At 45.2% G+C, this 26,380-nt stretch overlaps 1 protein-coding gene and 1 long non-coding RNA gene across 3 annotated transcripts in view; both read right to left on the bottom strand.

The window, feature by feature from the left end:
* LOC143267143 (uncharacterized) overlaps positions 1–7,593 on the bottom strand; it is a 49,740-nt gene extending 42,147 nt beyond the window's left edge. The window contains exon 1 of the long non-coding RNA XR_013042055.1: positions 7,429–7,593. This is a non-coding gene — a long non-coding RNA (uncharacterized LOC143267143). The remainder of the gene's footprint in view (positions 1–7,428) is intronic.
* Grid1 (glutamate ionotropic receptor delta type subunit 1) overlaps positions 1–26,380 on the bottom strand; it is a 721,704-nt gene that overhangs the window by 360,130 nt on the left and 335,194 nt on the right. The gene's annotated exons all lie outside the window — the stretch shown is intronic.

Here is a 26,380-nt window from a genome sequence, read left to right as displayed (position 1 = left end):
GAAGCACAATTCAATCAACAACAGAGGTCACTGCACCAGTGTCCTTGGTGGTAGCAGCTGCCTTTCTGCAGGGCTCAGAAAAGGACGCAGGGAGCCAGGCAGAGAACCCATCTATCAGTGCCCTGTTCCAAGCCACCTTTATCTTCTGCCAAAACAACACAGTGGCCTCCTTGCAGGTCCTCAATCTTCCACAATTGTCACTTCCTTCAAGGTGCCACACAGCAGCTGGAATGAACTTTTCAATCAGAACACAAATCTGATAATGGCAGAACCTACTCAAAAGCCTTGATGACTGCCCATTATGTTTGAGGGAGGCAGGAGAGAAAACCACACTGACCTCATTTCCCTCCAAATGCTGCCTGGTTCCTGGAACACTAAGCCCTTTCTCCTTCCTGACCTGGGACTCGCTTAGACCTGGTGACAAGTCAATTTTTCTCACCAGCTCACAGAGGTAAATCCTTCCTGCCTGCCCTTTCTAAGCCATGGTCCCTGCAGAGGGTCAAGGCCATCTTTCTCCTCTGTGCTCCCACCTCCTAGGACAGTACCACACACATAGCAGGTGCTCAATGTTTAAGTACAGAAAAACTTAACAATGCTTACTTAAGTTACCATATTATCTTGGTTGACATTTTTTTTTTCTTTCCAAAAACCTACTATGTATAAGGGATGTGCATGTTGGGAGCTTTAGCTACAGTGCTAACTTCTAGTTCCACAGACTAGATGAGAAATGAGTTTCTAAGCCCAGAAAATGAATCATCGAAGGTCACATAGCCAGTCTTAAGATTCCAGATACTGAACCCTCGGTAGCAAAGCTCTTCTGTATATCCATGCTGAGAATTACACAGGAAAGGACCAAGTCCTCTTTCGCATGTCAGCTGTGGGTAGTTTCTGACCAGCAAACAAACCTCCATGCTTCTTCATCTCCCCAGAAAACACATCCATATCTCACCTGAAGTCCTGGATGGAGGGGCTTGTGAGGGAGTGATGAGCAGAACAAAGAGAATGGATCTATCTCCTGAGGCCCTCATAATGAACACTGTGTATGGGGCCCCATACCAGGGACATCAGATCCTGTCTCTGATTCTTAAGAGAAGTAGAAGCTCACTGGGAAATCGTATGGTGGGTGTTCATTTTAGTCATCAGCATGATGAGACCTAAATTCTCAAGTAGAAAAGTCTCTTGGCATGCCTGTGGGGAAATGTCTCGATTCAGTTAACTGAAGTGAAAAGACCCACCATCGGTGGCACCATTCCATAGGCTAAGATCTTAGACTGTATAGAAAGTGAGCTGAGGATAAGCATTCATCACTCCTGCTTCTTGACTCTGACTGCAATGTAAACAGATGTCCCCAGTTTCTTTCTCTGTGATCTGTCTGTATTGCTGGACTATAATCAACTGTGAGCCAAAAGGAACGTCCCTTCCTAAGTGGCTTATGTCGAGGGGTTTTTTATCATAGCAACAAAAAAGTAACTAAGACAAACAGTGCCTCTGACTCTATTTTCTTCCTCTAGAGGAAAACATGAGAGAATGTTGAATCCACTTCAGAGTGAAGACTCAAGAAATGATGATCATATAAATACCTGTTGGTTCTAGCCATTGCAGCACCCAGGAAAAACAGTGGTCTCCTTCCTTCCTCCAAATGAGCTATAGCTTGAGAAGCCTCATATGAAGGCCACTAGCCTCCACTCAAGCTATTGAACAAAGTAGAAAGTGAACGTCAGTCTTGGTAGCCCGCTGCTTATGGAAGCCCACAAGTACAGGGAATTGATAACTAGTCAAGAGGATCCATATTCTAGGCCAGTCTCTGTGAGCCATGAGCTACCATCAGCCAACTGCGACAAAGGTGGCTGCCCCCCACCCCCTCAGCAGGTCTGACCAGCTTCCTCAAGCTCACACTTGGAGCTGGACATGTAGCTACAAAGACAACAAAGTTTGGCTTTGTTCTATTTTATGCCCTGAAATATGCAAGTGAAGGACATGAACTGCAGTCACTCCAGGGAAAAGCCCGTGTGAATTAGCCTTTGAAGAAGAATCCGGACCCAGCTGGAGGCGTGGATGCTAACTTCACAAGGGCTGCCTTGCCTCCCAGCTTTTGATGAAAGCCCAGAGGCTGCTAGGAAGCTTGGCCAAGAGCTTCATGCTGGCCTCCTTCAGATGGTGCCAAAGCTCTTCCAAGCTCTGCCTTCCTACCCCAGGCTGCCTGGCAGCCTGGTGCCCACTCCTGGATGGTCATACTTGGAGGTTTTATCTAAATGGTGTGGTCTCCCTTTTCTTTTTTCATATTTCTATTTGCCTCCCCTCACCAGCCCTTTGATCTTTATATTTCTCCAAGTCCTTCTTTCAGCAGACAGGCTTCTTGCTGTATGCAGGCACTGTTCTCGGCTTGAGGGTACAACAGGAGCAAACCACATCCACTGTCTAGTGTTGACAAAACAATCAACAAGCCACCCAATGAAAATGTAAGTTGGAACAAACTGAAGGAAGGTAGGATATGGGCCAGAGAAAAGAAGGGTATTACTTTAAAAACCAAAACACAAGGACATCCAGAGGTGCCAAGGAGGTAAGGACATGTAGCCATTTGCAAAAAGTATTGTCTAGTTAGAGGGGTAGCAATGCCAGCAAAATATAAGCTTGCTTGACAAACTTGAGGAACAGGGACAGAAAATAGAGATGCTGTGCAGGTGTATAATGCTTCTCTCAGAAGCCATAGGCTATTACATGAAAATCCCAATGCCAGGGTGGAACACAGGTCTATGCTATTGGTCAGGGAGCTTGAGAGTCCCCTCAAACACTACAGGCTGCTGCCATTGCTCGTGGTTGTATACCAGATGCAGATGATAAGACCCTACTGCTGAAGAAAACACGTACTTCAGGTACAAAGCATAGAGAAACAAAGCCAGCACTGGACTGGAAGCTTCCTCCCTGCTGGCTAGCTTTCACAGTGCTAGAAGGCGCTATTCAAGCTAATAGGAAAGTTGGTTTATCCAGCTATGGCTCCTGCATCCCGTAATACTTAACTGCCAGGCAAGGCCTGCCCATTGGTACAATAAGGACAAGACTGCTATGGGGACAAGAGCCAGGGACTGGACCTGAAGCCCATCTCACTAGAGGAAGATCAGGATTGCCACTGTAAACCTGGTCAAACACCCATGTCCAGGGAGATCATAGGTTCCCTGAAAAGCCACCAGTCCTGTTTTGCTAGATGTGTTGTCAAACTGCCTTTTAAATAGTTATGTTAATAACTCATAGATTAGTGCTGATTTCACCCTTGGTTAAAGAGGCTTCTGTTTGCAGGACACAGAGATGAATGTGGTGACTCATAATGGGTCCAAGTGGGGAGACTAAGGGGCTGCTGAGTATGCGTCCCCAACAGAACATTTATGTCGCCCTTCCAAGGATCGGGGGATGTTTGGAAGGAGGCATGGGAAGAACAGGAAAGCTGGGGGGTGGAGACAGTGCGGTGAAATGCTGTCTTCTGAACATGAAGGAGCTGTCACCCTCATGAACTCACAGCAGCTGTGGTTTACCTGCACAAGCCTGCACCAGCCTTTACTGTCCATAATCCATCACGGATAGAGAAGGACTCAGGAAGCCCACTCCTCCCTGAGGAACTATAAGCCATTCAAGGCTGCGGGGGAGGGGCAGTCATATGCCTCAGTGGAAAGTTGCCCTTGCTCAAGTAACTACCTTTCCGCTCATGTTTATGCAGACAACCCTAATAAAACAGAGTGGCTCACACACAAAAAGACGTGAAAGAAAGAGCTGGGTGGTGGTAGCACTCGGGAGGTGAGGCAGGCAGATCTCTGAGTTCGAGATCCTGGTCCTCAGAGCGAGTTCCAGAGCTACACATAAAAACAGTGGCACATGCCTTTGATCCCAGCACTCGGGAAGCAGAGGCAGGTGGATCTCTGTGAGTTTGAGGCCAGCCTGGTCTACAGAGCGAGATCCAGGACAGGCACCAAAACTACACAGAGAAACCCTGTCTCCAAAAACCAAAAAAAAAAAAAAAAAAGAAAGAAAAAGAAAAAAGAAAGAAAGAAACCCTGTCTTGAAAAACAAACCAACAACAAAAATAAAGCTTTGGCAGAGTATAAGGGTATTAACAGAGGATAGTGGGATAAATATGATCAAAGGTGTGTGTGTGTGTGTGTGTGTGTGTGTGTGTGTGTGTGTGTGTAACTAAAAGATAATTTTTAGAAACATTTATGATTTTAATATTTTATAAAAAATTATTTTATTGCTATTTCACAACTGTAATTTTGCTACTGCTATGAATCATAATGTAAGTATCTGATATGCAGGATATCTGATCTGTGACCCCAGTGAAAGGGTCTTTTGACCCCCAAAGGGGTCTTGACCCACAGGCTGAGAACCACTGCTCTAGGTGTTCCAGCAGGTCAAGGTTAATCCAAGCCTCTGCGTACATACTTGGGTAAACACTGAGGATGGCTGGGTGTGTCACACTGAAGGAGATGGCGAGCCTCACCCAGCAATAGTATAATCAGGGACAAGCTGAGACATTTCTGAGTCTTGGTGTCTTTTTGTGCACAGTGAGGGCAAATCTCATGTCACCTGGATTTCCGAAACACAGCAAAGAATGTAGAACACTGACTGCACTACACCTGGCTCATGTAAGCCCCTTGGCAAGTGACACCTCCCTACTCTGCCAGGGTCCCTTAACATTTCTCCACTGTAGCTGTCCTCACTAGAGAGCTTTGCTGAGAGGAGGTCCAAATCCCGCCGCAAGAGCAACCTACCCGCAGAAACAGCAAAACTCAACAATCTCCTAAATCAGGGCCTTAAGAACCATCATAAAAAGACAACCTGGCACTTTTATGACTCCCTAGAAACACTTTAGAAACACCCGTAGCATTTCCTCCTGAGGCCCTCAATTGTCAGGCCAATTAGCCAATCTGGAGCCTGGAAACAACACAGATTTCCAGAGGCCAACAGAAAATGTGTTACTGGGGCTTATAGAGGAATAGACTACCCAGAAGTGGAATCGACTGTCCAGGCAGGAGCAGGCACTGGCCACAGCCTGAATACAGGTCTCCATTGTGGGGAGGATGCGCAGCTCATGGGACAACCTCTGTCGAGGCCCTGCCACACATGCCCACACAGGCTGCCATCCTTGGGCCAGGGGTAGGACCTGGATCAAACAGGAAGGGAGAGAAGGGGAAGAAGAAGCAGGTATATGATGTGTACAGTTCAGCGTCACCAGCTGAACTGTGTGTCGCCTGCACTGGACTCCAGCCCCCAAGTGGCCGCTGAGCTCTACAGTAACTCCCAAGTCGATTGTACTACCTGTCTGTACATGTGGGTCTGGTTACATTTTACAACGGTCCTGTGAGGTGGACAGCGAAAATGGCTGTACCACGTTAAGAAAAGAGAACCCAGACTGAGAGGTGGGTATGAGGACGTGAACAGCATGAATGATCACCCTCAAAAGCCCCAAAGCTACCCTCTGCTGGGCTAGACTGGGACATCTAGGCCAGTTAGATAGGAATGAGCATCCAGACCCTGTGCTCGTCAAAGGAAACTCACCAGGCCAAGAGGGTTCCCCAGATATTCTAAAACAGCTCTGGCTGTTCCTCAAAGCCATGCCTCAGAGCTCAAGGAACTCCCTTCGGTGTTGGGAGGAGTCTTGGTATTGGGAGGAGCATTAAGACACTCCCCTAGGTTGCAGGCTTAGAACCCACTAAAGACGGCTCCTTCCTACCCTCCTTCACTGAGCAGCATCATATTGTTCTCCCCCGACTCCCACCCTGCCCCAATCATTTCCACCTCAGATCCTCCTCTCCTCTTTCATATCCTTAGACACACGGATGTCAACCTGTCTCCTGAACACACTGCTCTGCCTCAGGCGCTCCAGGGATACTGCCTGAATGTATTCCTCTTCACCTACCCCATTCCCTTCCAGAAGCCTTATCACCTCTCCCTAAGCCACAAAGAGAAGCTCTGGCATTTTCTGGCTCCGTGTCTTCCCCACTGAGTCCCTCTTTCCATTAATACCACTGACTGTCTAACAAGGCTCCAATATATGTCCTTTGTCCCTGAGCCCCCAGCTCCTGCCCTCATAAAAGACAATCAGTGTGGAACAAGATTTCTCCTGCTTCCTGTGGAAATGCCACACCAAGCTCCAAACTCACTGAGTTCCAGGACCCATTTACCAGATAAGCTACCTGGAGTCAAAGCAAAAGCCAGATGACAGGGGTCCTGGAAAAGACACCCTTTTGACTTCTGAGCCCCCCCTAGAAGCTGCAGGGAAGGAGGGTGACTGCATCCAGGACTCACATCTTGAAAGGATGACAAGATGCTCATGCCATAGAACACAAATGTAAAGGGGACCTTGGCCTTGACAAAGTCCTAGTATATGCCAGCATGTAGGAAGAAATTTCAGTGCCAGATAAATGGTTCATTGGTAACAGCACTTGCTACTAACCCTGATGATCTGAGTTTGACCCCCCAGGACTCACACAGTAGAAGGAGAGAGCCACCTCTTACAAATTTTCCTCTGACCTCTAGACACACTCTACATCATATGCCACAATGGACTAATACATAATAAATAGACAGACAGACAGATGATAGAAGATAGATAGATAGATAGATAGATAGATAGATAGATAGATAGATGATAGATAGATAGATAGATAGATAGATAGATAGATAGATAGATAGATAGATAGATAGATAGATGAGAAATAATGTTGGAGGGAAATTTCAACACCAGACACACCCTGGAAGTTCTCAGAGACCCTAACATGATAGATGCAGTGAGGATGGGGACCACAAGGGGCAGGGCCTCACTGTCCACCAGCATTGGATCAGACTCCTAACAAAAGCACTCAGGCACATTCCTGGCCCCATCCTGGCTTCCAAGACTGAGCTATGGAGTATGGAAATCCTGGGTGGGGCTCAACAAGGGACTTTCCAGCTCTAATTCTAGGTCTAACACAATTATTCTCAATTAACACCCTCTTGGGTGCTAAGTACTAGGTGATACTTCATCACTTACACCAGGGTTTCTCAATCTAGCTCTGCTGACACTTCACACTGGATCACTGAGGGGCTGACCTCAGCTTTGCAGGACAGTTAATAGTATGGCTGGGCTCTACCCACTAGGAGCCAGTGGCATCCCATCTACTCCAGCTGTAGTAACTGAACATGCCTTTAGACACTGCCAGATGTTACCTTGGAGATAGACTCACTCCCGTGTGAGAGCCACTAACATACACACTCACTGTGGGACCAGGCATGGCTACTTCAATTTGCAGGGCAGGACACTGAGAGTCAGAGGGGTTCTCATGACCTGCCCGAGGCCACTAAAACAAGCAGTGGAGTTCACGTTTAAACTCGGGCTTTCTGATTAAAAGTCTAGGGCACTTTCTAACACGTAACTCTATCTACAGATGCAAGCGTCAACACCTGTGAGTCAGAGATAGGAAGATGGGAATTTGAACAGTAAAACAGATGGATCTACTCTGCATCTAACTTGACGGTGGCCTCCAGAGGCAGGTGGAAGGGTTTACCACACAGCATACCAAGTTTGACTGTTAGGGGAAGGCCCTCCCTTTGCAGGAACCACTGTTAGCATAGAGTTAACATTTAGAGTTCTAGAACTGCTGCTCAGTGCTTGAGGAGACCCTGGAATGCCACACCTTGCATTCATACTCACCATTAAGTTAGGAAAACCTTGGGTCTGTGTCCTCCATCTCCTCCATTAGTAATCATCTTCATTCTATCCACCCCCTTCCTCCTTGCAAATCCTTCTCCAAAACCTGGAGGAGTCCTATAGCCAGATACAATGCTGCTCAAACTCCTACATCTGGCTGTCTAGCTCCCAGGAAAAAGAAAAAGACCAGCTAGAGTTGGCAGCCTTCAACTGCCCGCAAGGTCAAGCTCATAGGGAGAAAGGAGCAAGGCCTGGTTTCCTAACACAAACCCCGACAAAATTTAATTACACAGTTTCATCTCTCAAAGCATTAATTTACTCCCCCAAAGAAGAAATACAATAATACCTACCTCACAGGGATGTGGTAGAAATAAAACAAGATGTTGGAGGCTAAGCGCCCGGCAGAATGTCTATTGCATTCAAGGTACTCAATAAATCATTCGTTTAATAAAATTCGGAACCGCTAAGAAGGACTAAGAAAAGTTTTGGATGCCTCCCAGGTGTTTTTAACTTACAGACACACTGCGTAGGTACATAAATGGATGCTAAGGAGTCCGTAGTAGTAACTCTGCTAGATTTGAGGCAGCCCAAATTTAATGGAGGAAAGCCTGAAAGGTAATGGAGTTGTCTCAAACCAACCACCTTCGTCTTAAAGGCAGCTGCCTGCAGAAAGTAAGCCCGGAGCATTTCCAAACAAGATGCCCTGGGAGAGCCTTAGGTGGGCACCAAAGCAGTCAGTCCATGAGAAGAAAAGAATAATAATAACACAGGTAGTTGTCAGAGACATTTGCCGTGCATTCAGTTGGAGAACTAGCATTAGCTGCAGAGACAGCCCTGGCAGGGGGGCCAGATGGGAAGAGCTTGGAACAACAACTGGATAAATACAGCAGCTTGGAGAAGCCGAGAGTCGCTGCCAAATCCTGACTGCAGCCTGTCCCTTCTGCCAGCCATGCTGGGAGAGAGGAAAGGTCTCAGCAAGCAAAGGCGAGCCAGTCAGGCCCACAGAGACGAGAAAGGCGGAGTGGCCAGTCATATGAACCTAGTCCCTGCTCCCTGGTTCGGCTCAGTCTGCACAGAATCTCCGTCTAAAATACATGCGCAGTTTTTATTAAACAAGTGTATGTGCAACACTGTGTATGTCCAAAGAATTGTTCTGGGCACTGAAGATACTGCAAAAGACAACACAAAAAAGCTCCCTTCTCTTGGGCAGGTTTCATTTGAGAAAGGAGAACTGTCCACAGCCTGCATTTTGGTCAGATCATTCATTCCACAGAAACCAGACACTGCCTTTCCTCCTGTCTGGTACTTTTAAATGAACAACCCCATCCACACAGCTGTATCTCCTGGTCAGGGGTGCTGATGCCTGAGAACCTCCTCCCATACTCCCTGTCCTGGCCTCATAAGCCTGCTGCATAAGAAACCAGTATGGAGGCAGAGGGTACCAGGGGAACATCCCAGATGCTACTGAGGGCAGCAGCCCCTGGGCACTCAGGTTTCAGAGTTGCCCTAGCTTGCCACCCTCTAGGCCCAGCAGCCCATACTGTCTTTCAAGGAGGCTTGAACTTCCTCTGACTGGGAGGGGCTTTACCTCCCTCATTCAGCCTTACCTCCCTGCTCTCACCCTCATCCTGGTCCTCACTCATCCCCTACCTTCTTGCCTTTCCAAATACCTTCTTTCTGCCTAATCTTGGATACCCATCTCTGATCACTGACTTTACCATTGTCACACTTCAGACCCAAGAGTAAGTGCCATATCTTCAGAAGCCTTCCCAGACCAGATGTGTGCATCTGGATCAGGTCCCTAAGCAGCATGGTTACACATCTTCACATCCTCCATGTTTCCCTCACTGGCACTTGAACTTGTGACTCCTTGGGGTGACAGGGTGATGATTTGTTGACTATCCATTTCCTGTACTCACTGAAAAGGTCATAAAAGAAGGAAATATGTTGGGTTTGCCTACCACAAAACCTTTGTGCCCAAAACAGAGACTGGCACCAAGTAAGAGCTTAAGAAACAATAGTCGGCACTAGAGACAAAGAAATTAATATCTGGCATGTTCCCTGTACACCCACCCCCACCCCAGGGACTCATCCAGTTCTCACTCATTCTTCAAAACTTAGTCTGAGTGACATGTCTTCTCCTGACTTCCAACCCCCTCTTCCGCCCTCTCAGAACCCTATATTCCTCCATTGTTGGTGTCACAGTGAAATTCAGTCACTGACTGGCATACGCAATGCTGGCGGGCAGCAGCAGCCACATTTGAGTTTGTATCCCCTGCCCTGAGCACCAAGCCTGGGACAGTTTTGGTTAGTATTACATGAATGAAAGTTAGGGATGAATGGGCAAATGAGCGTGTGATGTAATACATGATGAGAGGGCTGCTTCTTTCAGCTCTTCCATCTGGAAGTTTCATAACTACTGGCAGGGGCTCCATTATCAAATTAATTATTTACAAGGACAAGAGACATTTTCATATTTTTTAGAAGTTAGTTCCCTCAGTTGGGGCTGCCTAGATCACTGTGCTCAAGGGGCCATAGAATGAGGTCAAGTAGAGAAAATGTGATCTTTTCAAGGTCCCCATCAGCCCACAGGGGCAGCACACCCTAAGGGTTGAGAAGACTGGACTGTGGCTGTGGCCTCCAGACCCTAGGAAGAGCTGAGCCAAAGCTGCTCCTGCTCCCTGGAATCCATGAGGGTGGCAAGAAGCCCCCTATGGTTCGTGTACACATATTACATGGGAGATTATTTCCCATGTAGACCAAGGATGTGTTTGAGTCAGACATGGTGAAACAGCAGAGTGAGTCGGGGGAGAAGGGGTAGCAGGAAATTGTGAACCCCTCACTGTGCTTTCTGAGGGAAGAAAGCTGCAGAGCAAAGCAAGCCAGTGCAGACCCAGCCACTGTGATGGCTGGCCTTGGGTGCTAACTTGACTAACTATGGAATTAACTAAAACCCAAGTGCCTGGGTACACCTGTGAGGGGTTTTTTGTTTTATTGTTTGGTTTGGTAGTGGGGTTTTTTTTTTTTTTTTTTTTTTTTTGAGACAGGGTTTCTCTGTGTAGACTCAGCTGTCCTGGAACTCACTGTGCAGACCAGGCTAGCCTCAAACTCAGAGATCCATCTGCCTGCCTCTGCCTCCTGAGTGCCAGGATTAAAGGCGTGTGCTACCACCACCTGGCCTGTAAGGGATTTATCATCATCATCATCATCATCATATCATTTGAAATGGGAAGACCCACCTGTAATCAGGGTCTTTTGAGGAGAGCAGATCCACCTTTAATCTGGGCCACACCTTGACAGGGAAGAAGGAAGCATTAGCTCTCTGCCCACTCCCTGCAACGCCATTCCTTCACTGGCATTAGAACCTGCTTCTTCAGAATTCCAGTGTACACTTACGACTCGCTGAGACATCCAGCTTCATGCACTGAACTACTACTAGATCCTTAGACTTTTCATTGTTAGACTAGCTGGACTGTAACCATTCTAATAAATCATATATATATATATATATATATATATATATATATACACAAAAATGTATATGCATATATATGTATATATATGAACAGAACTAATAGAATTAGTTCATGTTCATTCTATTTATTAGTCTGTTCCTCTAGAGAGCCCTGACTAATACAGCTCCTGTGAATAATTTCAGTAGGTTCTAAGGAGTCAGAGATGTTGGAGTTTTTTGGTACCCAGCCCTGAGGTAAACAGGGTAAGTGAACAGTGTGTTGGCCACTACCAATTCCATAAAAGAGACAGCTGTGATGTGGGCTTCAGATTAGCTCCCAAGCACAATGTCTGCTCACAGTCCCTTCTGATCAGCAAGACCCCAAGATAGTTAAGTGTTATAAAAACCAGAAAATAAAAAAAAACATATAACACATGGCTGGGGAGAGAGCTCATTCTGCAAAGTGCTAGCCAGGCAAGCATGACGTCCTGAGTTTGATCTCTAACACCCATGCAACAAGCCAGGTGTGGAGAGCAATTCTAATCCCAGCACGGACAGACAGAGACAGGCTGATGCCTTGCGGCTGACTGCCCAGCCAGCCTAGCCTGACCACTGAGCTCCCGGTCTTAATACGGGACCCTGTCTCACAAAACAATGTGACAGAATCTGAGAAGAAATGACAGTTGAGGTTGGACTCTGGCGTGCATGTATATGCAACATACATGTACCTGCACACACACAAACATGTATACATACCCACCCATGCATGCACACACACAGACATGTATACATACCTACCTATGCATGCACACACACAAACATGTATACATACCTACCCACGCATGCACACACGTAAATAATAAAAAAAAACATGTAATATAGTGGTGATCTACAGTAAAAGGGAGAAAACACTATTTCCTTCTCATTGGTGGGGCTTGAACATTTGCACATGCTCTCATTCATATGTGGAAATTCCAACTCTCACGGTGGTCGGGCCTTTAAGAAGTGGTACAGTCATGAGGGTGAAAACCTCAAGATGAAATTAGTGTCCTTACAAAGCAAGCCCCAGTCACTCTTTTGCCTCTTGACCCATGTGAGAACACAGCAAAAAGATGGCCATCTGTGAACCATGGCCCTTCACCAGGCATTAAAATCTGTCAGCACTTTTATCAGAACTGTGAAAATAAATCTGTTGTTTTTAAGGTACCCAGTCTAGGGTACTTGGTTATAACAACTCAAACCTATGAAGACGCTTAGTTTTGCAAATGCTTCAAAACCATATAAGCTTGTCAATCATACTGTCTTAAAAGGAACGCATACAAGTAAATGACCCTAAAACAAGTGTTATTGGTTCTCAGTAGCTACTATTTCCTCTGCTCATCAAAAAATAAAAATATCTTTCTATTTGATGCCTAAACACAAAAAAGAAATAGCCCTTTAAAATTTTTTTTTGTAACTCAGTAAGTAAATGAATTTTATTCTTCAATTTAACAAATATCTGTTATGTTCCAACATGTGCCAGAGCTTATGTTAGGCTCAAAAAGAATAGCAGTGACCATCACTTCTTATAGTCTAGACCTGAAGTGTCACAAAAGCCTGTGTATTAAAGGTTTAGTCTCCAATGCATGGCTGTACCAGAAGAGGGAGAAACTTTTTAAGAGGTGGTGCTTACAGGAAGGAAGCTTGGCCACTGGGGCATGACCATGAAAGAGCAGGTAGGACTCTGGCCTTTCCTCTCCTTCTTTCTCTGCCTCCCAGCTGCATGAGGAGAGCAAACTTCCTCTGCCACACGCTCACTGTACTGCTGGCCCAACAGGCCCAAAGCAGTGGTGCCGCGTGACCACGGGCAGCACTCTCAGACCCTAACCCAGTACAAGGCTTTCCTCTGACAGGCTGATGATCTCAGACACTCTGTCACAGTCATAGAAGGCTGGCTGGAGCATCCGCCACAGGAGTCATTAAAAGGAGACAGTAAATAGAGAAATGGGTAGTCCAAAACAAGGAACCAGGAGACATGTGCTATCAGAGAGACACAGCAAGACTGATCAGGCTCTGGGCTTGCCTTTTCTGTGGAGGTAGTCTTTTAAAAATGAGAAAGAGTCAAAATCATGCTATGAATCAGATCACTTGCAAAGGTCCCAGAGTTAGGATGAGTTGAGTGCTACAGGAAGAAGGCACAGCCCTCAGCGGGAAAAGGAGGTGAGCCCTATACAAGTTCTGGCTTTATTTAAAGTTTAATGAAACACCTTTGAAAAGTCTCAAATAGGAAATTATATAGTCAAGTTTATTGTAACTGCTCTCTTGAGCAATATGAACCCAGAAGAAGAAAAACAGGAAGTCTTTGCCTTCAAGTTCTATACCCTGGTCCTAGAATAACACCCATAATTTTAAAAGTTACTTTTAGTTATTAAGAAGTCCAAACTCTCTAGGGTCACAGTTAATGCTTGCCTCCGTGGTCCACAATGGCAATGGGTAATCCTTGTTCTCCGGATGAAAGCTTGACCTCCTAACATGATTTATTTACACACCCCTGCCTCTTCAGAGACTCCACTCCCTCTTATGACCCAGTGGGTATAGGAGCAAGCGTAGGCAACATTTGATCGTTGTCAGTGAGGGGAGATGCTCCAATAACCCTCTGTCTAAGTCTAGCTCCTTACAATGTTGATGCATCCATTGAATTGAATATAGAAAAAAAAAAAAACCAGGATCAGAGATGGTTTGTTTTGTGCTCAAGCAACTGAGAAACTTGAGATGTTGTGTGAGATTAAGAATACTGGGGGAAATAAGATTAGAGAGTTCTCTTTTGGATATGTCTAGGCTAAGGTACATGTGTGACAATCAGCAGATTTGAGGCTCAGAGGGAAAGTGTGACAGTGAGACTCTCATTTTGAGTAGTTTGGTAAATGCCTGAAACCCTTGGTTTCTATGAGACTGAGAGAGAAGAGCAGAAACAGGAGAAGGAACACGGACTCCCCTTGGGGGACAGGGACAGTTGTAGTTCCACAGCATGTGTGAGTCTGTGAAGCAGACTGAGAAAAATGGCCTTGCATTAGGGGGACAGGCATTTGGTATGATGTTGACACAGAGGCCAGAAGAGATGGCGGCGAGGGGGTGGTCCTCAGCTTGGCCAGATACTCCAGGAAGGGCAAAGAAGATAAACCAAGCAGCAGACCTGAAAGGTGGAAACCGCTGGTCTGGGCAAGCTCGTCTCCGGAAGGCAAGGGTCAAATAGTAGCCAGACTGGTAGGTGGAAAAGCAGACAAAACGACAGAGAGCTTAGCTGAGTGCTAATGGAAAGAGGGTGGGACCATGAGTATTTTGACTAGATGGAAGACTTTAAAACCAATTTTCAGAGAGAACAGCAATGGACAAGTTGGTGTCTGGTGAGTTCAGTGATTATATACATGTGCCCCTCAAAGACTTGAGCCCTTGGGAGTTACTGTTAGGAAATGGTTTAAAAAAAAAAAAAACAGGGAGGTGGGGCCTAGAGAGAGGACATCCAGTCGCTGAGGACACGTTCTGAGATGCTTCGCATGTGACCTCTTGCTAGTTCTTCAACCTCTTGGATTCTCTTGAGAGGACTGTTACAGAAGGAGCAAACCTGAGTCACCGTTCTCTACTGCTCCAGTTGGAGATGTGACAATTTTTTTCCACGCACACTCCCACCACGGCATGCCAACATCCACCAGCCTCTTCAGAGGCCAAGCAATGGGACCACAAGTCTCAGACTTTCATTTTTCAAAACTGTGAGCTGAATAAACATCTCTATCTTTCATAATGGCCTGTGTCCAGTACTTCATGTGGTTGCAGAAAATCGATTAATACAGTAATGACGCAGAAACATGTGAAAGAGCCATGCAAAGTGTTCGAATGGGAAAGGGGGAGATCTGAGACCCCAGGATGGAAATGTCCATAGCAAGAAGAGGCATGTCCTCTGCTGAAACAAGCACAGGTGGAGAGCCAATGAGCACTACCATAGCTGAGCTGTTATCGCTGCAGATAGAAGATGGAGCGTCTTATAAATTGGGTGTGAAATGTCCCTGACAGGCTCCTGTGTTTGAACAACTGGTCCTGAGAGAAGTGCTAATTTTAAAAGGTTAAGCAACCTCTGGAACATGGGACCCAATCAGTTGATGCCCACCACGGGGGGCAGGTCTTGAAGATTACACTACTTCTTGTTGTGGCTAGAGCATTCTGCTTCCTGCTTCATCAAGATGTGAGGAGACTCCACCACACATCCCGGCCACTGTGAACTCTGTGATGCCTTCCCAACCATGATGGACAGAAACTATGAGACAAAATACATATTCTCTCCCTAAGTTGCTTCTCTGGAGTATTTGTTTATTTCATGAGTATGGATGTTTTGCCTGTTTATATGTCCATGAACCACATATGTGCCTGGTGTAGCAGGAATCTTAAATGTTCTTATTAATAAAATCAAACCTGAGCCAAGCATTGGGGTGAACACTGGAAGATCAGAGAGCCAGAACAAGCCACAGCTAGCTCACTTGGCCAACTTCTCAGCTGGTCTTGTTTCCTCAGACTGGAGGCCTCTGAGTCCTCATCCCAATGGCTCTCAGCTGAACTGCTGCTTGAAAGCCTGAAGCTTAAACAGCTAAAAGCTTCTAGTTTCTGGTCCTCACGCCTTATATACCTTTATGTTTTTTACCACCACTCCCTAGGATTAAAGGCTCGCTTTCTGGAATTAAAGGCGTGAGTCACTATGCTTGGCTGTATCCTTGAACACATGGATTTCTGCCTCTGGAATGCTAGGATTAAAGGCGTGTGCTAACACTGCCTATCCTCTATGTTTAATATTGTGGCTGTTCTGTCTCTGACCCCAAATAAGTTTATTAGGGTGCACAATATTTTGGGGAACACAACACCACCTCAGCCTGGTACCCAGAAAAGTCAGAAGAAAGCATCTGATCCCCTGGAACTAGAGTTACAGATGATTGTGAACTGTCATGTGGGTGCTGGGAATCAAGTAGGAAGACATGAAGACAAAGGCTTTGTAAAAATGTGGGGTTGGATTTGGGTCTTACCCATAGAACAATGTTCAGTGGAAGTACCGTGAGTGGCAGGGGCTACTCTATTAAGCTTTGCAACATCAGGACATGTTGTGGTTGCTAGAAGTGCATGTGTGTAGTGTAGCTAGAGTTTTCCTGCCTGGCCCACAGTCAGGACAAATCTCTGTCACTCGCCAGTCCCACAGCCACTCAGACCCAACCAAGTAAACACAGAGACTTATTTTGCTTACAAACTGTATGGCTGTGGCAGGCTTCTTGCTAACTGTTCTTATATATTAAATTAATCCATTCCTATAAATCTATACCTTGCCACGTGGCTCATGGCTTACCAGTGTCTTCACATGCTGCTTGTCATGGCGGTGGCTGGCAGTGTCTTCTCCCACCTTCCTGTTCTCTCAATTCTCCTCTCTGTTAGTCCTGCCTATACTTCCTGCCTGGCCACTGGCCAATCAGTGTTTTATTTATTGACCAATCAGAGAATTTGACATACAGACCATCCCACAGCAGTGTAGGGTATGATTCTCACACAGGGGTAGAAGGCTCTGGTAGTAGGGAACTATCACTTATTCAGATGAGAAGGTAGAGTAAATGAGAGACCGCACTAGGAATGTCAGTAAGCACAAGTTCAAGTTGAGCTGAAAGAGTGAGGAGGCTGTTCAGTGAAGGGAAAAGGACGGAAGAGTGTGAACTGGCATCCCAGATGGGGAAAAGCTAGCAGAAACAAATGACAAGATCTAGAAAGATCTACAAACAAAACAGAGAAACCTGTTTGTAGAGTGGAAAGAAATGATTTGCAGACAATCATATGGGCAAAGGAAGAGGCGTCCTGGGAAGGAATTAAGACCTTCAGCTTGGCACGCTACCCCAAAACACAACCAGGCTCTACTCAAAATAAGAAAGGGAAGAGAAAAATGAGGGGTTCCTGAGTGAGGGCAGCAGCTACAGAGGGAGAAAGTAGGGGTGAAAGAGGGGAAAGCAGGCAGGAGTGGATGTTATGAGGTTTGGAGCAGTTTTGACTGAGCATGGTTAGATGGGATTGACAGATGCACAGTGGGAAAGAGCACTCAGGTCTACAACTCGGGGCTGGACTTCTCCGGTCGGTGGTATAATGAGTTCCAGAACACAGCCTCACTGGAGCAAGTCACTGTGCAAGAGTGACCTTCCCTAGTGTATTATTAATAGCAAAAATTTCAAAAATATGGATGTGTTATAGGGTCAAGGAGGCTACTACTAATTATTTACTATTAGCAATTAATAACCAGCAATTTCCATTGGCAGCCTACTGGTCCCAGGACTTCAGTTTGTCCCATTTAAACTTCTAACAAATCTACAAATGAGTACACAGTTCATTTCCATTTATCGCATGAGGAAAAATTCCAAGAAATTAGGCTTCTTACCAGGAACTCACAATTAACAGCAGGAGAAAGAAACGATGAAGAAAGGCATCATTCAGATATATTTAGCATTTATTCCATCCAGCTAACCATTTTCGCATACATTCTCCTACTTAGCCACCATGACAAAACTACAAAGTGAAATGAGATTATGTATCCATCATATGAAGAAAAGCACCGTGGCTTGAAAAGTAATGAGACTTGCCCAAAGTCAAAACCAGCAGACCCTTTGGTTGTGAATGACGATTCATAGACGATGTCTGCTTACATGGTAGATGCCACAGAAGTCAAGCACTGAGCCCCACCGTGCCGCTGCTCCACCGAGTGACCAGTTCAAACACATAGCAGGCGCCCCTGCCACAGAGATGAACGGTGCGACTTTTAACCCCGTTGGACTCTTACCCTGCTGAGCCATCTTCCACAGTGAGCCAGCTAATCAAACATGTCCTGGGCCAGGGGCTGCAAGCCGCTTCAATTTTTCAAGCACACCAAAGAGTAGCAAAGAAAAATGAGCAATCCAAACCCAGAAAGAGATTTGGCCCAATGCCCCTAAATAGCTCTTCCTACTCTAGAAACAGACCCTCCATCTGGGATTACAGATGCTGGTGAGCGACCTGCAGGATGGTAGCCTGGCCTACAGGGCCTGTCACGAAGACCATAAAGTTCTGGCATCTGTGTGCAGGCAGAGGTAAGTCAGAAGGGTTTCTGAGAGTGAAGTGATCTAGACTCAAGCAGACTCAAGAACGAGAACGAAATTGCTCAAAATGCAGCCAACCGCTATGCTATTCTGTGCGTCTATTATCCCCGTCCTTAAACCACATACATAACTTCAGAGGATGAGGCTCATATAGAGCTCCAGCCACTGACTTGGTGACACTCATAGACATGAACAGATCCCAAAGATACAGCTTTCCCTTTGTATCTGCAAAGGACTGTTTCTAAGACCCCCACAGGTTAAAAAAAGGAAAAGACCCCACATACAGAAAATGGCATGGGATTTTCATAAATCCCAAAGCTATCCCTCTGTCTACCTTAGTTCATCTACAGATTATCCATAATAGCTCAGCTAATGCAAATGCTATGTAAATGGCTGTGCGCTGTATTGTCTGGGAGACGATGACAACAGCGATGCATCTGTACGTGTTCAGTGCAGACTGGGCCTTCGTAGACCTGAGTTCATTTCTGATCTGCAACTGGTTCAGTGCGAAGATGTGGACTCCGCGATACAAAGGGCTGTCTGTACTAGGAAGCCATGGGAGGAGGAAAAAGAGCTCCATCCTTTTGATGTGCACAGGTGCACAAGCAGGCATGCACACATATGCACATGCACACAACACACACACCCCTATTTGTTATGAAATGCTGACTACTCAGCACACAACTGTCCCTCAGTGACAATGCCGAGTCATCCCAATGCACACAGTGGCTCACAAACCCCTTAGAACCTGGACCCCAGCTTCCCTGGTAGAAGTAGGATCAAGTGACTCTGTTTTAAAGATCAGCTTTCCCAAACCAGAATCCCCTACTGTTAAATTCAGTTATAAGTTATTAGAGCAATAAAAAGTACCTAATGTGAGGTTTATTAAGTAGAAGACAACATATTCAGTACAAATGTCACTGGGCTTGTATTTTTTTAAACATTTCTTCCAGCCTAGACCTGCCTCAAACAACTGCAAATGTAAAATTGCCCTTTATAGACCCTGCTTGGCTTCATAGGATTCCTATAAAAATATTTTTAAAGGCGTATGTTTATCTCTTCCATTCTTTTCATTTTTGTTCATGTTAGACTTGGGGATTTTTATGTTAAAAGTAATTTTCCAGAAATGGAACCCCTACACCTATAGAAAATAATGTCCCACTCACAGAAAATTGAAACTGCCTTTAGAACACAAGTGTCGGCGGATCATTCAGGAATAATGTGCTTTGAGGCAGTACGCCACTAGCCATGGGACTCTGAAGAGCTGACCATCTGTCTGACAGGTTTCGGGGTAGAACATTAAAAAGAACATAATGTGTGGAGGAGTCCCCAGCTAGTGAGGAGCAGGGTGTCTTTTCTCCCCAGCTATTAGCAGTTCCTTAGTATCCAAGGACCTCCGTCTTGACCACTGGTTCTCCACCTTCCTAACGTTGTGACCCTTTAATACAGTTCCTCATGTTATTGTGATCACCAACTAAAAAATTATTTTTGTTGCTCCTTCATAACTGTAATTTTTCTACTGTGATGAATCATAATATAAATATCTGTGTTTTCTGATGGTCTCAGGCGACCCCTGTGAAAGGGCGATGCGACCCCAAGGGGGTCGTGAACCACAGGTGGAGAACCACGGTTCTGTGACTATCTTGTTCAAGGGTCTCCAGGCCTAGAAGTAATAAGGGATTGTGAAATCTACTTCCATGTACACTATTCAAGGGGAAAATGTGTCACAGCAGACTTGGATGTGCATGTCTGGTTAGGATCCACTGGCAGGGTATAATGAAGTAATAACATCCCAGTCAGATTTTTTTCCTGAGTGTAGTCATAAAACCCGGAAAGAATGCATGGAGCAGCTATTCAAACAATGTACAAGTACAGTGACAAGCAGCTGGGGAAAAGGTGAGTACCCTAAACTTTCTATAAGTTTACCAAGCCCGTTGGTCCCTGAAGGCAGAAGACAGATACAACTTCAAATGTGTGAAGCAAATCAAAATCTCAAGCGCCATAGCTAGCTGTCTGGTGGACCACAGAAGAAGAGAGCCCAGATGAAGAAGTGAGCTACAGCAGAGGGGGGACCTCAGAAAGCAGCTCCGAAGAGTTGTTCCTGGACTCTCTGTGTTCACACTGCTGTGCTGCTCACTCGGGAACAGGATCCTAAGCAGCATCAAGAAGCTGAGAAGAGAATTTAAAGGCTCCAGACTGGCCACTGGGTGGCACACCTAAGGGGAAAATCAGAATACTGTAAATGCCCTGAAAACTGGCAGGCCTTGGGAATCAGCTCACAGGCAGCAGCATGCTGAACTTGTGGTCTGAACCTAATATGAAAGAAGAAAAATGAAACATCCTCTGCAGGATTTCAGTGATACCAAGAATCTCTTGTCAGCTTGGTGGGATCTGGAGTCACCTAGAAGCCATCTCTCTCTGGGTGGGTCTGTGAAGGTGCTTCCAGGAAGAATTAATGGGGGGGGGCACTACTAAGAGGACAGAACCTCTAATTGACATCCAGATACAAAGTCTGGGGGGGAAGCAGCTTGCCTATCTGCCTTTGCTTCTCTATGTGACTGAGAGCATCCATCACTCCAGTGCTCACAGACCAGCTTCTTCAGTCCTCTAAGGACTGAGTACCAGAGAGCTGAGTATCTGAGGACTCCCCAGAAATCTACCACATTTTCAGCACCAGACTGAGACTGCTGAAGCAGCCAGCCTCATGAACTGAGCGGATTATCTGCCTCTCTGGTGTTCAGGCATCCTCTCTAGGGCTACCCAGCCCCTTTTTGTGTAAGCCAATGTAATAAACCCCATTTAATAACACACATATAAATTTTACCAGTTCTGTTCCTCTAAAGAAATCTAACACCAATTTTGTAGGGTTTTCCTCATTGCTGTGAAAAAATACTTCCATTAACAAGGAAAACCTTACTGACCTGTATTAGTATTTCATATGCAGCAGCAGAATATCATCTATTACCAAATAAAGTGGAACATTCCCAAGAATGCCATAGCCTGTATGATAAGACAAATACTGACAAATACAAAAATTGAATCATACAAAGTATATTATCTAAAGGCACAGGGCTCAAAGTGGAATTCAGTAATATAAATATAACAAGAAAATTCTTTAAAGCTTGAAAATATATTTATAAATAATCCATGGATCAAAAAGAAAGTCCACAGGAAACTACACAAAAAGAAAACTACAACATTATCACAATTAAAATTTCACTAAAAATATACACCAAAAATGTTTTTAGTAGTACTATTTGTAATCTATGCAACCAAAAATGACCCCATTTATCCCTTAACAGGTAAATACATACATTAACTCTGCTATAGTCATGAAACACAATTTAAAAAGGAATGAACTTCTGTTACATGTATCAACTTAGATGAATTTAAAAGGCACTATTCTGAAAGAAAACAATCTTTATTTCCTTTATTTTGAGATCATAATATAAATCATGTCATTTCCCTCTTCCCTGTCCTCCCTCCAATCCTCCTCTCCACCCCTCCTGGCTCTCGTTCAAATCCATGGCCTCTTGTTTCGATTCCTGCTCCTACAGTTTGCTGTTTTGATGCTGGTTTGGTTTTGTAAGGGTATGGAGTGTGTGTGTGAGAGTGCGTCTGTGTGAATACATGTATATACGGGAACACATATGTGGAAAGCCTGGAGGTCTATACCAGGTGCCCTCCTTGATTACTCTCAGTATTTTTTGAGGCAGTGCCCCTCACTAAGTCCAGCCTTCACCAACTGTCTAGACAGCTGACCAGCAAGCTCTGGAGACCTTCCTGTCTCCACGCTCCCACAGCACAAGGTTCCCAATGTCCACAACACCTGTTTGAACAAGGCGCTCTGGATGGATCTCAAGTGCTCACTTTGTGTACAAGGCACTCTATTGACTGAGTCATCTACCCAGACTGGTCACTTGCATTCATACAGCCGTCTAAAATGATAAAACTGTCATGATAAACAGATGGGGAGAGTGCTGGAGAGATGGCTCAGAGGTTAAGAGCACTGGCTGCTCTTCCAGAGGTCCTGAGTTCAATTCCCAGCAACCACATGGCTGGCTTACAACCACCTGTAATAAGCTGGTGCCCTCTTCTGGCTTTCAGGGATACCTGCACTGTATACATAATAAATAAATAGATAGATAGATAGATAGATAGATAGATAGATAGATAGATAGATAGATAAATCTTAAAAAGGAAAAAAAATGGATGAATGACTGGCAGGATTTAGAAGTAGGAAAAATGGCAAGTCCATGAGAGGATAGCATGAGTGGAATTTTCAGTTTAATTGTTCTGTCCTTAAAAATTCAAACCTGCAAATGCCAATAAAACAAGCAAATAAAAATAAGCATGACATGGGCAGACAAGATGGCTCAGAGGTAAAAGTTCTTACTGTGCAAGCCTGACAACCTGAGCTTGCTCTCTAGGTTCCATGGTGGAAGGAGAGAACCAAAGCCCTAGAGTCGTTCCCTGACTGTGATGTGCATCCCATGGCACTCACGCAACCTCAGATACATACATTATGCACAAGCACAACACACAATGCAAAAAAGGACAACACCCACATGAGACATGGTATCAACCCTTGTATTGCTGTCAAATCTTCAATAAGAGCCTATTAAGTAAAAAACTACTTATTGAGCAAAAGCCCCCATTGGAGTCAGAAAACACTGACTGTGTATTGATGAGACATGAAGGAGCAGAAGGAAATGCCTGAGGACCTCACCTGACTTCATGTCCAAATTGCTCCTCTTGAACCTAGTGCCCTATTCAGCCGCTTCCCCTGGTCTTGCAAGTCCTTTTTTAAAGCCATGCTTGTACATCCAAGTTTGTGAAACACTCCCTAGAGGGGTTTGGACTTGCAGAGGAAGAACACCTGGACAAGGGCAGAGTCTGCTTCAGTGGCACCTGTGGCCGCCACACGGCACAGCAGCCAGCCGGACATCCCTTAACACTCACAGGATGCGCCTCAGTTAGCTCCATTGTTGAAATAGATCAGACTCCATGGCACTCTCTTTCTGGGTGTCTCTACTCTGAGATTTTTCTTCTTGTTAGATGGGATTCGGGACCTGGGAATCTTCACTCTAACTGCAAAGACCCTATGTCCAGGCAGGGTCACACTCACCAGTACCAGGGTCATGGCCTCATCTTGTCACTGAGGGATACAAGTCAACCTAAAACACCAAGATTTCACAGGAAGTAAGAAATGAAAGGCACAACAACAATGCCAGCCTTGATGTGTCCACGTACTAACACAACTAGCTCCAAAGACATTGACTGGCACTGAGTGACCTCTCCCCTCATCCTGTACCACCCGTTTGAACTGCTCAGGAAAACAGAACGGCCCATCTAGGGATTACACATTTTTATATAATGCAGGCTGCCCTTATTTTTTAAAGTTTTAGAACCAGGGCTCACAGATGTAAAATTTAATGTGTTTTTTGCACTTGTATCCTCCTGTGTTTCAATTTCCTGAGTCTCAGCGAAATCCTAGTTTAACCGCCTGGCCTTTTCATGAAATTATCCTGGTAGTTACGGGCCCTGGGAGAAGTATAAACAGATCTCTCTCTCTCTCTCTTTCTCTCCTTATGGCACCCCAGACCCAGGGAAGAAGGAGCCACATTTATTGCTGTGATCTTTTATTTAAAGGGACTATGTTGAGCTATGAATACCTAAAAAAAAAAAAAGAGAGAGTAATTAAAATTTTTAGTATACAGATACAAAATCTGCATTTGAAAACCACAGTGAGTGGAATCCATGTCCTTCTTTCATTGGTTTATTTATTTATGTAGTAAATATTCACTGAGCACACAACACATCCACATCAGTTTGTGCTGGGGACACAAAGACAAATAGGACAAAGCCAGGCAAACTGACCAAAATTCTGTCTCAAGTGTCTTCAAACAGTAAACAAGGTGCCATGGACCTTGGTGCTACCCCTAATGGATGACTCTCCTCCAACTGCACTGACTCATCTCACCAAATCAATCGCACGCGCTCCTTCTAGTCCCCCTGCTCAAGCAGCCCTGAACCTCCACAGCAACTGGAGATACTCGTTTCCCAAGTGGCAGCTTGCACTTACACCTTGCCAGGCTCCAAGCTGGATGGTGGAAATGCAGAGATGAGCAAGCTCCAGGAGGCGGCTGCCCTCCCAGCCTTGGTCTGCAGAGACCTATTTGGGGGGGGGGGAAGATGGGGAGCTGGAGAACGGGGAGCCCTTGGCACATCAGCTGGCTAGGGGAGCCCATGAGACAGCTGGCAGCTGCTCCTCCAGATATAGCCCTGCTGTCCTGGGAACATGGCAGCTTCTTATTCAAAAACAAGAAGTATTTTTAATTCTCTGGCACTTGTGCCCCATTTAGAATATTACTTCAGTCACTAAGCAGGGAAGCCGAGCTGCTCCAGACTCCTTGGGTGCTCCAGAAGCTTCCTGAAAATACCAATGGCATCAGCAGCCAGCGAACATGGGCCAGCTGGTTTGTGGAGCCCCAAACGAGCCTAACCACAGCCCAGCTGCCCAGGTGCCAGCACAGGTAGAAGGCTGCTGCACACAAGCATCGACGAAGCGAGGAGAGCTCTCGATCTAGAAAGTTCTGCAACCTAATGGCCAGCAAGAATCCAAAGAGATCCCCAAACACTTGAAGATAGGGACACCCCACTCAGAGTCACCTGACAGGAGGGGACTTTAAAGCCCAGTGACGTCAGCCAAGTTTTTGCCAGGGAACCCTTTGGCAATACCGCCATGTCGATCTCAGATGCTGTGATTGTGTCAAGTCAAAATCTTTCTGAAACCCCTCTCCTCTTACCCTGCCTCTCCTCCTCCTTCTCTCCCTCCTCCTTCTCATGGGTTCAGTTTTCTGGAAAGCTCCAACTAATCCACTCGCCCTGCAGCACTTTCTGGCAGTGAACTCGCAGAAGGACAGAGCTAGCAGAATGACTACTAGACTCCTACTACCCCTTGTTTAAAGAAAAGGGGCCACAAATAAGTCACCAATTACCATGCCATCACATTTACATGTGGCTGTCATTCATCTCAGTTAACAAGAAGGAAAGCAGAGATAAAGGTAGAAAAGGTTTCAAAAACATTAAAAATCTATATAAAACACATGGCAAATGAATTTGACTATATCAAAATCAAGAGTTGAAATGCTCAAGAACAATAGACAAATGGAAAAATGATACTTAGAACTGACTGTAAGTTCATGTCAATAACACCCAAAGGACTTCTACTTAGTGATAAGAAAAGTATCTTCAATACAATAGAAAATGAGCAAAGGTATACCTATCAACTCACAGAAAAGGAAGCACCCATGAATAATAAAGCTACTAAGAATCCAAATGTGATGAAGCATGCTTCTACTCCTAACACTTTTGGGGTACAGGTGGAGGAGGAGGAGGAGTTGAAGGCTAGCTTTGGCTTCATAATGAGTTCAAGACTAGCCTGAGCTACAGAGCAAGCACTGTCTAAAACAAAAAAAAAATAGATTAATATAAAATTAATTGAATAAAATCCAGAAAAAATACCGTTTTACACACCTTCTGTTAACACAAACAAGGAATACATGTTTTGGAATATGTCCATCTAGAGCATCTCACACACTTCAGAATGCCACCCTTAGAAATCCCCCCGCATGTTAGCAAGATGTAAGTATAGGAAAGCTTGCAGCCACACAATTCAGAATAGCGACATCCTGGCACTGTGCCTACTTCCCATCACCATTTGCCACAGCATCCCATTGTCATACCATACAGTACTCAGAATGCTGTAAGATGAACTCTGACCACATACCACAATGATGAGAGTGCCACAAACCAAGGACTGTCATTAATTCAATTCTGAGGTTCAAAATATAAATGAAAAACCATGGAGGTATTTTTTTAAAGACACCTATCTTTCCCTGAGCAGACAGATGACGATCTCATCCTTACACATGAATTAAATATTCGTTGTAGAATAACATTTTTAAAACAGCAAGTCACTTCTGAAATCCCTCAGACCAATACTTAAAGGGAATTTCTACAACAGCATCCAAGTGAGATGAATTGGGATTCACATGGCAGAGAATAGGGGCTTTGCTGTAGCCATTTTTATTTATGCATGCATTCAGGCAGAGCTAAGAGAGGATT

The sequence above is a fragment of the Peromyscus maniculatus genome, chromosome 9, assembly GCF_049852395.1.
Source record: "Peromyscus maniculatus bairdii isolate BWxNUB_F1_BW_parent chromosome 9, HU_Pman_BW_mat_3.1, whole genome shotgun sequence".
Lineage (NCBI taxonomy): Eukaryota > Metazoa > Chordata > Mammalia > Rodentia > Cricetidae > Peromyscus > Peromyscus maniculatus.
Note: the sequence above shows the minus strand (reverse complement) of the source record. Positions and strands in the feature narration are given on the sequence as shown.